Genomic DNA, 14,675 nt, shown 5'->3' on the forward strand with positions numbered 1-14,675 from the left:
TATATAGAGAATGGAAAGAAAAAGGTGTTTTTCATGAATGTACTGGCTAAGATGTAGGTCCAGATAGAACTTTTTGGTCTGTCAAGGCTTTATTATTATGGCGACGAGAGTGACCAACTACCTACCCTCGTGTAGCCAAGATATGGTTGTACTTTGTGTAATGAAGACAATTGAGAAACATCATAAGCATATTCCGTCATGTTAAGATAAGTGGTCCAGGCAGTACTGGATACAGTGGTTAAATTGATGAAAAACTACTATAGACTTGTGTAAGTAAATTATAATACATTTCCCTTTTCCATAGCCATGAGGTGAACCATTATGTGACATTCATTTTATTTCTTTCTTTTTCATTTCAAGCTAAAGTTCAGTTTTCTAAATTATTCTTAACATTTTCATATGTAAATATATGTATATGTGTGCATGAACTTAGACATTGAAGCTTATTGATACAGAGGTTCAATGATGAGAACTACTATTGACGTTAGTGTAAATATTATGCCTTTCCCTTTTCCATAGCCAAGGTTGAAACATCATGTGACATTCATTTTCTCATTCATTTCAAGCTAGGAAGTTTCCAGTTTCCTAAATTATTTCTTACTTTTTTTCATATGTATATATATGTATAGTGTGTGGTGCATATGTGCGTGTGTATGTGTAATGTATATATGTATGTATATATAAATTATATATATATTACTCCTGGGGATCTAGGGGTGAAAGAATACTTCCCACGCATATCCTCGCTTGTCGTAGAAGGCACTAGAGGGGAGGTAGCGTTGGTCCAGGAATCCTCCCCTCCAGTAATTTTTTAACTTTCTAAAATGGGAACAGAAGGAGACAACGCGGAGGAAGTGCTCAACCCTCACTCGAAGGCGTCAGACTGGGTGTCTAAATGGTGTGTGATGTAACCAAGATGTAAAAAAAGAGAGATAGGTATTATGTTTGAGGAAAGGAACATGGATGTTTTGGCTCTGAGTGAAACGAAGCTCAAGGTAAGGGAAGAGTGGTTTGGGAATGTCTTGGGAGTAAAGTCAGAGGTTAAGTGAGAGGACAAGAGCAAGGGAAAGGAGTAGCAGTACTCCTGAAACAGGAGTTTGGGAGTATGTGATAGAATGTAAGAAGGAAAATCTCTATTAATATGGGTAAAACTGAAAGTTGATGGAGGGAAAAGGAGAATAGGTGATTATTGGTGCATATGCACCAGGCATGAGAAGAAAGATCATGAGAGGCAAGTTTTTGGGAGCAAGCTGAATGAGTGTGTTAGTGGTTTTGATGACGAACCAGTTATCAGTGATGGGTGATTTGAAATGCCAAAGGTGAGTAATGTGGCGAGTTGAAGGGCATAATTGGTATACATGGGGTGGTTCAGTGTGTAAATGGAATGGTGAAGAGCTTGTAGATTATGTGCAGAAAAAGGACTGGTGATTGGAATACCTGGTTTTAAAAGCGAGATATACATAAGTTATAACGGAGTAATAGGAGAGATGGCCAGAAAGCTATTGTAATACGTGTTAATTGACAGGCACAGCGAAAGAGAGACTTTTGGATGTAATGTGCTGAGAGGTCGCAACTGGAGGATGTCTGATCAATTATCTTGTGGAGCGCTAAAGGTTAAGAGTTGTATGGGTTATCAGAAAACAAGATGAATGTTTGGGGTGAAGAGGGTGGTGAGAGTAAGTAACTTGGAAGGAGACCTGTGTGAGCAAGTACCAGGAGAGACTGATACAGACTGGAAAAAGGTGAGAACAATGTAAGTAAGGGGAGTGGGGGAGGAATGGGATGTATATTAAGGCGAATTATGATGATAGCGCAAAAGATGCTGTGGCATGATAAGAGTGGGAGTTGGGTTATTAGAAGGGTAGTGAGTGGTGGGATGAAGAAGTAAGCATTATAAGAGAAAAGAGTAAGAAGAGAGGCATTTGACCGATTTTTGCAGGGTAAAAATGAAATTGAGTGGCGGAGATGTATAAAAGAAAGAGACAGGAGATCAAGAGAAAGGTTCAAGAGGTGAAAAAGAGGGCAAATGAGAGTTGGGGAAGAGTATCATTAAATTTTTTAGGAAGAATAAAAAGATGTTACTGGAAGGAGGAAAAATAAAGTGCGTAAGAACCAGGGAGACAAATGGGCATTCAGTGAAGGGCGCAAATGGGGAGTGAAACCAGTATGGTGATGTGAGAAGGAGATGGAGTGAGTATTTTGAAGTTTGTGTTGAATGTGTTTGAGATAGAGGTGGCAAGATATAGGGTGTTTTGGTCGAGGTGGTGTGCAAAGTGAGGGGTAGGGAAAATGATTTTTGTACACAGAGAGGAGGTAGTAAAAGCTTTGCGGAAGATGAAAGCCGGCAAGGCAGTAGGTTTGGATGGTAATTGCATTGGAATTTTATTAAAAAAGAGGGGGGTGACTGTATTTTGACTTGGTTGGTAATGTATCATAATGTATGTATGACTCATGGTGAGGGTGCCTGAGGATTGGCGGAATGCGTGCATAGTGCCCTAGTACAAAGGCAAAGGGGATAAGAGTGAGTGCTCAAATTTCAGAAGGTATAAGTTTGTTGATGATTCCTGGTAAATATATTGGAGGGATGATTGAGAGGGTGAAGGCATTACAGAGCATCAGATTGGGAAGAGCAGTGTGGTTTCAGAAGTTAGAGGATTGGTGTTGGATCAGGTTGTTAGCCTTTGAAGAATGTATGTGAGAAATACTTAGAAAAGCAAATGATTTGTATGTAGCATTTATGGAGATGGAGAAGGCATATGAATAGTGAAAGAGATCCTGTGGAGGTATTAAGAATATATGGTGTGAGAGGCAAGTTGTTAAAGCATGAAAAGTTTTTATCGAGGAATTAAGAGGCCAGTGTGGTAACGTGTAGGAAGAGAGGAAAGTGATTGTTCTCAGTGAATGTAGGTTGTGGCAGGGTGTGTGATGACTCCAATGGTTATATTAATTTGTTTATGGATGGGGTTGTTAGGGAGTGAATGACAAGAGTTTTTGGAAAGAGGGGCAAGTATTAAGTCCTGTTGTGGATGAAAAAGCTTGGGAAGAGAGTCAGTTGTGTTGTTCGCTGATGATACAGCGCTGGTGGCTGATTCATGTGAGAATCCTGCAGAAGCTGGTTACTGAGTTTGGTAAATTGTGTGAAAAGAAATATATATATAATAATGAAAAAAAGTTTTTTTGCCGCTGTACTCCCGCGTTTGTGAGGTAGCGCAAGGAAACAGCCGAACGAAATGGCCCAACCACCCCCATACACATGTATATCACATACGTCCACACACGCAAATATACATAACCTACACAGCTTTCCATGTTTACCCCAGACGCTTCACATGCCTGATTCAATCCACTGACAGAACGTCAACCCCGGTTACCACATAGCTCCCAATTCACTCTATTCTCTTGCCCTCCTCTTTCAATCACCCTCCTGCATGTTGAGGCCCGCCGATCACACAAAATTCTTTTCACGTTCATCTTTCCACCTCCATTTGTCCGCCGCTTCCCTCGTTCCCTCCACCTCCGACACATATACCTCTGGTCAATCTTTCCTCATTCAATTCTCTCCTTTGACCAAACACATTTCAAAACACCCTCTTCTGCCTCTCAACACGCTCTTTTTATTGTCCACACATCTCTCTTACCCTTACGTTACGTACGTCGATTCAACCACCACACACACACAATTCCTACAAACATCTCATTCAAGCACATCCATACCTCCTGCCACAACTCTATCCCATAGTCCAACCTGCCTCGCAACCAACAACATTGTTGGAACCACTATTCCTTCAAACATACCCATTTTTGCTTTCCGAGATAAAATGTTCTCGACTATTCCTCACATTGCTTCAGGCTCCAGAATTTTTCGCCCCCTCCCCCACCCTATGACCACTTCCGCTCCATGGTTCCAATCCGCTGCAAGATCCACTCCCAGATATCTAAAACACTTCACTTCCTCCAGTTTTTTTTCTCCATTCAAACTCACCTCCAATTGACCTTGACCCTCAACCCTACTGTACCTAATAACCTTCTCTTATCACATTTACTCTTAACTTTCTTCTTTCACAGACACTTTACCAAACTCAGTCACGCAGCTTCTGCATTTCTCACATTAATCAGCCACCAGCGCTGTATCATCAGCGAACAACAACGACTCACTTCCCAAGCACTCTCAATCCCAACAGACTTCATCATCCTTGCCCCTCGTGTCCAAAACTCTTGCATTCACCTCCCTAACAACCCCATCCATACATCAAATTAACAACCATGGAGACATCACACACCCCTGCCGCAAACCTAACATTATATATATAATAGTATATATATATATATATATATAATATATATATATATATAATAATAATATAAATATTTTTTTTTTTTTTTTTTTTTTATACTTTGGTCGCCGTCTCCCGCGTTTGCAAGGTACCGCAATGAAACAGAACGAAAGAAATGGCCCAACCCCCCCCCCCATACACATGTACATACACAAGAAACACGTCCAACACACGCAGAATAAACATACCTGACAACAGCTTTCCATGGTTTACCCCAGACGCTTCACATGCCTTGAATTCACTCCACTGACAGCACGTCAACCCCTGTATACCACATCGCTCCAATTCACTCTATTCCTTGCCCTCCTTTCACCCTCCTGCTTGTCAGGCCCCCGATCACACAAAATCTTTTTCACTCCATCTTTCCACCTCCAATTTGGTCTCCCTCGTACTCCTCGTTCCCATCCACTCCGACACAATATCCTCTTGTCAATCTTTTCTAACTCATTCTCTCCATGTGCCCAAACCATTCAAAAGCACCCTCTTCCTTCCTGCTCTCTCAACTCCAACCACGCCCTTTTTATTTCCACACATCTCTCTTACCCTTACGTTACTTACTCATCAAACCACCTCACACCACACTTGTCCTCAAAACAATCTCATGTCGAGCACATCAATCCTCCTGCGCACAACGTCAATCCATAGCCCACATCCACATGTGGAGAATTACTTGAAAAGCAAATGGATTTGTATGTAGCATTTATGGATCTGGAAAGCATAGATAGAGTTGATAGAGATGCTTCTGTGGAAGGTATTAATAATATATGGGGTGTGGGATGCAAGGTGTAAGAAAAGCAGTGAAAAGTTTTTATCGAGGATGTAAGTAATTTAACGTGTAGAAAGAGAGGAAAGTGATTGTTTCAGTGAATGTAGGTTTGCGCAGGGGTGTGTGAGTCTCCATGTTGTTTAATTTGTTTATGGATGTGGTTTTAAGGGAGGTAAAGCAAGAGTTTTTGGAAAGAGGCAAGTATTGAAGTCTTTGGGGATGAGAGAGCTTGGTAAGTGAGTCAAGTTGTTGTTCGCTGAATGAACAAGCGCTGGTGCTGATCATGTGAGAAACTGGCAGAAGCTGGGTGACCTGAGTTTTGGTAAAGTGTGTGAAAGAAGAAAGTTAAGAGTAAAGGTGAATAAGAGCAAGGTTCTTAGGTAACAGGCGTAGGTTGACAGGTCCAAGGTCCAATTGGAGGGGAGTTTGAAAGGAAGAAAAACTGGAGGAAAGTGAATTGTTTTAAGAATATCTGGGAGTAGATCTGGCCAGCGATGGAACCATGGAAGCGGAAGTGGATCATAAGGGTGGGGGAGGGGGCGAAAATTCTGGGAGCCCTCGTAGAATGTCTGGGAAGTCCGAGAACATTAAACTCGGAAAGCAAAAATGGTTAATGTTTGAAGGAATAGTGGTTCCAACAATGTTGTATGGTTGCGAGGCGTGTACTATGGATAGAGTTGTGCGCAGGAGATGGATGTGCTGAAATGAGATGTTTGAGGACAATGTGTGGTGTGAGTGGTTTGACGACGTAAGTAACGTAAAAGTGTTAAGAGAGATGTGTGGAAATAAAAAGAGCGTGGTTGAGAGAGCTGAAGAGGGTGTATTGAAATGGTTTGGGCACATGAGAGAATGAGTGGAGGAAAGATTGACCAAGAAGATATATGTTTCATAGTGGATGGAACGAGGAGAAGTGGGAGACCCAATTGGAGTGGAAAGAAGGAGTGAAAAAGATTTTGTGTGATCGTGTCCGGCCCTGAACATGCAGTAGGGAGAAAGGCTGGCAAGGAATAGAGTGAATTGGATCGACGTCGGTATACAGGGTTGAACGAGCTGTACAGTGGATTGAATCAGGCATTGTAAGCGTCTGGGAAAACCATGGAAAGATGTGTGGGCCCTGGATTGAAAGGGAGCCTGTGGTTTCGGGCAATTATTGCATGACACTGGAGACCTGTGGAAACGAATGGGGCTTTGTTGTTTTTTCTCCTAGTGCTGACCCATCGCACACAAGAGGGGAGGGGGAATGGTATTCCCATGTGTGGAGGAGGCGATGGGAATGAATAGGGGTCAGACAGTGTGAATTGTTGTGCATGGGTTTTATGTAATGTGGTCCCTGGTGTGTATATATATGTGTCATTGAGATGTATAGGTAAGTATATTGCGTGTGTGTGGGCGTGTGTGTGTTGTACAATGTGTATGGGGGTGGGTTGTGCCATATCTTTCGTCTGTTATTTCCTTGTGCTACCATCGCAAACGCGGGAGAACAGCGACATAGCAAAATAATATAAAAATAAAAAAGATGTATTGGAAGGAGTAAATAAAGTGTGTAAGTACAAGAGAACAAATGGAACATTGGTGAAGGGGGCTAATAGGGAGGTAATAACAAATAGTGAGATGTGAGAAGGAGATGGAGTGATGTTTATGAGGTAATTGAAATGTGTTAGATGAGAGTGGCAGAATAGGGTGTTTTGTCAAGAGGTAGTGAAAGCTTTGCAGAAGATGAAAGCCGGCAAGGCACGCGGATTTGGAGGTATAGCAGTGGAATTTACTTAAAAAAAAAGGTGGTGGACAGACTGGTTGGGAGGATATATCAATGTATGTATGGGTCTCATGGTGAAGTGCCTAGAGGATTTGGACGAAATGCATGCATGTGCCATTGAACAGAGGGCAAAGGGGATAAAAGGTGATGGATCAAATTACATAGGATAGTTTTGTTGAGTAATCCTAGGAAATTATATGGAGGGTATTGATTGAGAGGGGAAGGCAAATACGAGTTATCAGATTGGGGAAGACAGTGAGGTTTCAGAGGGGAGAAGTGGTAAAGGATGATGCTGATCAGGTGTTTGCTTTGATGAATGCATGGTGAGAATACTAAAAAAAAAAAAATGATTTGGATTAGCAATTATGGACCTGGAGAAGGCATATGATAAGTTGATAGAGATGTCTCTGTGGAAGGTATTAAAGAGTATATGGTTAGGTGGGTCACGTTCCCAGAAGCAGTGAAAAGTTTTTTTTATCGAGGATGTAAGGCATGTGTATGATAAGAAGAGAGGAAAGTGATATGGTTCCCTGTGAATGTAAAGGTTTGCGGCAGGGTTTGTGATGTCTCCATGGCTGTTTAATTTGGTTATGGATGGGGTTGGTTAGGGAGGTGAATGCAAGATTTTGGAGAGAGGGCCAAGTATCCGTTCTTTGTGGATGATAGGGCTTGGGGAGTAGAGTCAGTTAGTTATTCGCTATGATACAGCTTGTGCTGATTCGCATAAGAAATGCAGAAGCTGGTGACTGAATTTGGTAAAGTGTGTGAAAGAAGAAAGCTGAAAGAAGTGTGAATAAGAAACAAGTTATTAGGTACAGTAGGGTTGAGGGACAAATCAAATGGGAGGTAAGTTTGAAAATGGAAAAAACTGGAGAAGTGAAGTGTTTTAAATATCTGGGAATGGATTTGGCATGCGGAGGAACCCATGGAAGTGGAAGTGAGTCACAATAGGGTGGGGGAGGGGCAAAAGTTCTCTTGGGAGAATAGGTGCAGAATGTATGGAAGGTAATAACATTATCTTGGAAAGCAAAAATGGTGTATGTTTAAAGGAATAGTTTCCAACAACGTTATATGGTTGCGCTCATGGCTAGTAGTAGAGTTTGTGTGGAGGAGGGTGGATGTGTTGTAAATGAGAAGTTTGAGGACATATGTGGTGGGAGTGGTTTGAATCAAGTAAGTAATGAAAGGGTCAAGAGATAAGTGTAGTAAAAAAAAGTGTGTGGTTAAGAGAGCAGAACGAGGGTGTTTTTCAAATGTTTGGTCACCTGGAGAAATGAATGAGGAAAGATGACAAAGAGGATGTATGTGTTGTCAGAGGTGGAGGACGAGAAGTGGGAGACCAAATTGGAGGTGGAAAGATGGAATGAAAAAGAATTTGAGCAAACGGGCCTGAACATGCAGGAGGTGAAAGGCATGCAAGGAATAGATGACTTGGAACGATGTGGTATACCAGGGTCGAAGTGCTGTCAATGGATTGAACCAGTCATGAGAAGCGTCTGGGGTAAAACCATTGAAAGTTTTGTTTGGGCCTTGATGTGGAAAGGATCTGTGGTCTCGGTGCAGTTATACATGACAGCTTAAGAGACATGTGTGAACATATGTGGCCTTTGTTATCATTTCCTCGCGATACCTCGGCTCATATGGGGGAAGGGGTTTGTCATTTCATGTAATGTATATATATATATAAGATGGAAACAAAAAGTGTTATTTCATGAATGTACTAGAAAAGTTGAGGTCCAGATAAACTTTTGGTCTGTGCAAGGCTTTATTATTATGGCGGATGACCAACTACCATACCCCGTGTATCCAGATATGGTTTGTACTTTGTGAAGAAGACAATGAAAACATCATAACCAATATTCCAGTTTCATGTTAAGAGAGTGGTCCCAGGCAGTATGATACAGTGGTTAAATTGGATGAAAACTACTATTGGACGTTTGAGTAAGGAAAATTATAACATTTCCCTTTTCCATAGCCAGAAGGTTGAACCATTATTGACATTCATATTTATTTCTTTTTCATTTCATTCAAGCTAGAAGTATCAGTTTTTCTAAATTATTTCCTTACAGTTTTCATATGTATAATATTGTATATGTGTTATAGTATCTTAGACATTGAAGCTTAATTGATACAGTGGTTAAATTGATAGAACTACTATTGACGTTTGTGTAAATCAATGATGCATTTCCTTTTCCATAGCCAAGAGGTTTGAACCATCATGGACATTCATTTTCTCATTTCATTTCAAGCTAGAAGTTTTCAAGTTTTCCTTAAATTATTTCTTTACTTTTTTCATATTATATATATGTATATGTTGTGTGTGTGCGTATAAGTGCGTGTGTTGTGGATGTATATATGTATGATATATATATATATATATATATAATATCCCTGGGGATAGGGGTAAAGAATACTAGCCCACGGCATTCCTCGCGTGTCCGTAGAAGCGACTAGAGGGGACTGTAGCGGGGGTCCAGGAATCCCTCCCCTCCTGTAATTTTTACTTTCTAAAATGGGAAAACAAAGGATCACGCGTGAAGTGCTCATCCTCCTCGAAAGGCCAGACTGGGTGTCTAAATGTGTGTGGATGTAACCAAGAATGTAAAAAAAAGGAGAGATAGGTAGTATGTTTTGAGAAAGGAACCTGGATGTTTTGGCTCTGCGTGAAACGATAGCTCAGGGTAAAGGGGAAAGAGTGGTTTGGGAATGTCTTGGGAGTAAAGTCAGGGGATAAGTGAAGGACAAGGCAAGGGAAGGGAGTAGCAGAACTCTGAAACAGGAGTTGGGGAGTATGTGATAGAATGTAAGAAGGTAAATTCTCTATAATATGGGTAAAACCTGAAAGTTGATGGAGAGAGATAGGGATTATAGTGCATATGCACTTGCATGAGAAAAAGATCATGGAGAGCAAGTGTTTTGGAGCAGCTGAATGAGTTGTTAGTGATTTGATGCAACGAGACCAGGTTATAGAGATGGGTGATTTGAATGCAAAGGTGAGTAATATGGCAGTTGTAGGGAATATATTGGTATACATGGGGTGTTCAGTGTTGTAAATGAATGGTGAAGAGCTTTTGTAGATTTATATGTGTGAAAAAGGACTGGTGATTGGGAATACATGTTTAAAAAAAGCGAGATTATCCATAATATACGGAGTAAGTAGGAGATATGGCCAGAAAGCATTATTGGATTACGTGGTTAATTGACGGCACGCGAAAGAGAGACTTTTGGATTTAATGTGCTGAGAGGCGCAACTGGAGGGAGTCTTATCAATTATCTTTGGAGGCCTAAGGTGAAGGATTTGTATGGGTTATCAGAAAACAGAAGTGAATGTTGGGGTAAAGGGTGGTGAGAGTAAGTGAACTTGGGAAGGAGACTTGGTGTGTGCAAGGTACCAGAGAGACTGAGTACAGAATGGAAAAAGTGAGAACAATGAAGAAGGGGAGTGGGGGAGGAATGGGATGTATTAAAGGAATTAGGTGATGGATGCGCAAAAAGATGCTTGTGGCATGAGAAGAGTGGGAAGTTGGGTTGATTAGAAAGGGTAGTGAGTGGTGGGATGAAGAAGTATGATTTTATGTTAAAGAGAAGAGAGAGGCATTTGGAACGATTTTTTGCAGGTAAAAATGAAATTGATGGAGATGTAATAAAAGAAAGAGAGACATGGGATACAATAGACGAGGTGCAAGGGAGGTGAAAAAGAGGGCAAATGAGAGTTGGGGAGAGAAGAGTAATCATTAATTTTAGGAAGAAAAAAAGATGTTTCGGAAGGAGGTACATAAAAGTGCGTAAGACAAGGAGCAAATGGAACTTCATTGAAGGGCGCAAATGGGAGTGATTATACAAGTAGTGGTGATGTGAGAAGGAGATGGATGAAAGTATTTTGAAGGTTTGTTGAATGTGTTTGATGAAAGGAGTGGCAGATATAGGGTGTTTTGGTCGAGGTGGTGAGCAAAAGTGAGAGGGTTAGGGAAAATGATTTGGTAAACAGAGAAGGAGGTAGTAAAAGCTTTGCGGAAGATGAAAGCCGGCCAGGCCATAGGTTTGGATGGTATTGCAGTGGAATTTAATAAAAAGGGGTGACTGTATTATAGAATGGTTGTAAAAGGTTATTTAATGTATTATTGACTCATGGTGAGTTCCTTGAGGATTGCGAATGCTGCATAGTGCCATTGTACCAAAGGCAAAGGGGATAAGAGTGATTGCTCAAATTTCAGAGGTATAAGTATGTTGAGTATTCCTGGTAAATTACATGGGAGGGTAATGATTGAGAGGGTGAAGGCATGGTACAAGAGCATCAGAATTGGGAAGAGCAGTTGGTTTCAAAGTGGTAGAGGATGTGTGGATCAGATGTTTGCTTTGAAGAATGTATGTGAGAAATACTAGAACAGCAAATGGAATTTGTATTTCGCATTTATGGAGATGAGAAGGCAAATATAGAGTTGAAAGAGATGCTCTGTGGAAGGTATTAAGAATATATGGTGTGAGAGCACGTTGTTAGAAAGCATTGACAAGTTATGTATCGAGGGATAGTAAGGCATGTGTACGTGTAGGAAGAGAGGAAAGTGATTGGTTCTCAGTGAATGAATGGTTGTGCAGGGGCTGTGGTGAAGTCCTCCATGGTATATAATATTGTTTAATGGATGGGGTTGTAGGGAGGTGAATGCCAGAGTTTGGAAAGAGGGGCAAGTATGAAGTTCTGTCGTGGATGAAAAAGCTTGGATGAGACAGTTTGTTTCGCTGTATGATACAGCGCTGGTGGCTGATCATGTGAGAAACTGCAGAAGCTGGTGGACTGAGTTTGGTAAAGTGTGTGAAAAAATATATATACTATGAAAAAAAAAAAAATATATAATATATATATATATATAATATATATTTTTCTTTTTTTTTTGTTTTTTTTGCCACTGACCTCCCGCGTTGCTAGGTAATGCGCAAGAAACAGACGAAAGAAAGGCCCAACCCACCCCATACACATGTATATACATACGTCCACACGACGCAAATAACACACTACACAGCTTTCCATGGTTTACCCCAGAGCGCTTCACATGCCTTGATTCAAGCCACTGACAAGCACGTCAACCCCGTAATACCACACGCTCCAATTCACATCTACTTCCCTTGCCCTCCTTTCACCCTCCTGCATGTTCAGGCCCCGATCACACAAAATCTTTTTCACTCCATCTGTCCACCTCCAATTTGTCTCCCTCTTCTCCTCGTTCCCACTCCACCTCCTGAACAACATATATCCACTTGGTCAATCTTTCCGCTCATTCAAATCTCTCCTTGTGACCAAACCATTTCAAAACACCCTCTTCCTGCTCTCTCAACCACGCTCTTTTTATTTCCACAACATCTCTCTAACCCTTCCTTACTTTATACAACGATCAAACCACCTCACACCAACACAATGACCTCAAACATCTCATTTTCCAGGCACATCCATCATCCTGCGCAACAATTCTAATCCATAGTCCACCCCGCAACCATAACAACATTGTTGGAACCACTATTCCTTCAAACAACCCTATTTTTGCTTTCCGAGATAATGTTTCCTAGACTATTCCACACATTCTTCAAGGCTCCCAGAATTTTCTGCCCCCATCCCCCACCCAAGATCCACTTCCGCCTTCATGTTTCCATCCGCTGCCAGATCACTCCCAGATATCTAAAACACTTCACATCCTCCAATTTTCTCCAATTCAAACTCACCCCCAATTGGACATGAATGAACCCTCAAACCCTACTGTAACCTAATAACCTTGCTCTTGATTCACATTTACTCTTAACTTTCTTCTTATCACACACTTTAACCAAACTCAGTCAACCAGCTTCTGCGTTCTCACATGAATCCAGCACCAGCGCTGTATCATCAGCGAACAACAACGACTCACCTTCCAAGCTCTCTCATCCCCAATCAGACTTCATCCTTGCCCCCACTTTCCAAACTCGTGCATCACATCCTAACAACCCCATCCATAAACAAAATTTATACAACCAGAGACATCACACCCACCCTGCCGCAAACCTACATTATATATATATATATATAATATAATAGATATTTTTTTTTTTTTTTTTTTTTTTTTTAAACTTTGTCGCTGTCTCCCCCAGCGTTTGCGAGGTAAGCGCAAGGAAACAGACGAAAGAATATGGCCCCAAACCCCCCCCCCCCCCATAACATGTACATACACACGACCACACACGCAAATATACATACCTACACAGCTTTCCATGGTTTACCCCAGACGCATCACATGCCCTGATCAATCCACTGACAGCACGTTCAACCCCGGTATACACCTTCGCTCCAATTCACTCTATTCCTTGCCCTCTCTGTTCACCCTCCTGCATGTTGAGAGCCACCGATCACACAAAATCTTTTTCACTTCATCTTTCACCTCAATTTGGTCTCCCTCTTCTCCGTCGTTCCCTCCACCTCCGACACATATATCCTCTTGGTCAATCTTCCTCATTCATTCTCATCCTTGTGGACCAAACCATTTCAAAACACCCTCTTCTGTCCTCTCAACCACGCCTTTTTATTACCACACATCTCTCTTACCCTTACTTACTTACCGATCAACCACCTCACACCACACAATTGTCCTCAAACATCTCATTTCTAGCACATCAATCCTCCTTAGCGCACAACTGCTATCCATAGCCCTACATCCACAAATGAGAGAAATACGTAGAAAAGCAACTGGATTTGTAGTAGCATTTAAGATCTGGAGAAGGCATATGATAGAGTTGATAGAGATGCCTGTGGAAAAGGTATTAAGAATATATGGTGTGGGAGGCAAGTAGTTAGAAGCAAGTGAAAAAGTTTATATCGTGGATGTCAGCAGGGTACGTGTTAGGAAGAGAGGAAAGTGAGGGTTTCCAGTGAATGTAGGTTTGCCGGCAGGGGTGTGTATGTCGTCCATGGTTGTTATAATTTGTTTATGGATGGGGTTGTTAGGGAGGTGAATGCCAAGAGATTTGAAAGAGGGGCAAGTATGAAGTCTGTTGGGGATGAGATAGCTACTTAGGGAAGTGAGTCAGTTGGTTGTTTCGCTGATGATACAGCGCTGGGGCTGATCCATGTGAGAAACTCAGAAGCTGGTGACTGTATGTAAGGTAAAGTGGTGAAAGAAGAAAGTTAAGAGTAAATTTGAATAATATCAAAGGGTTATTAGTACAGAAAGGGTTTGAGGGTCAAGTCAATTTGGAGGTGAGTTTGAATGGAGAAAAACTGGAGGAATGAAGAGTTTTAATATCTGGGAGTAAACTGGCAGCGGAAATGAACCAAGGAGCGGAGTGGATCATAGGTGGGGGAGGGGGCGAAAATTCTGGGAGCCTCGTGGAATGTGTGGAAGTCGTGAACTTATCTCGGAAAGCAAAACTGGGTATGTTTTTGAAGGAATAGTGGTTCCAACAATGATGTATGGATGCGAGGCGTGGACTATGTAAAGAGTTGTGCGCAGGAGGATGATGTCTGGAAAATGAGATGTTTGAGGACAATGTGTGGTGTGAGTCGGTTTGATCGAGAAGTAACGTATGGGTAAGAGAAGAAGTGTGAAATAAAAAGAGCATGGTTGAGAGAGCAGAAGAGGTGTTTGAAAATGGTTTGGTCACATGGAGAGAATGAGTGAGGAAAGATTGACAAGAGGATATATGTTTCTGAGGTTAGGGAACAAGGAGAAGAGGGAGACCAAATTGGGGGTGGAAAAAAGGAGTGAAAAAGATTTTGTTGATCGGGGCCTAAACAAGGGGAGGAGGTTGGGAAAAGGGGGGCAAGGAATAGAGTGAATTGGAGCGTTTTGATACCCGGGGG

The sequence above is a fragment of the Panulirus ornatus genome, chromosome 4, assembly GCF_036320965.1.
Source record: "Panulirus ornatus isolate Po-2019 chromosome 4, ASM3632096v1, whole genome shotgun sequence".
NCBI classification, from domain to species: domain Eukaryota; kingdom Metazoa; phylum Arthropoda; class Malacostraca; order Decapoda; family Palinuridae; genus Panulirus; species Panulirus ornatus.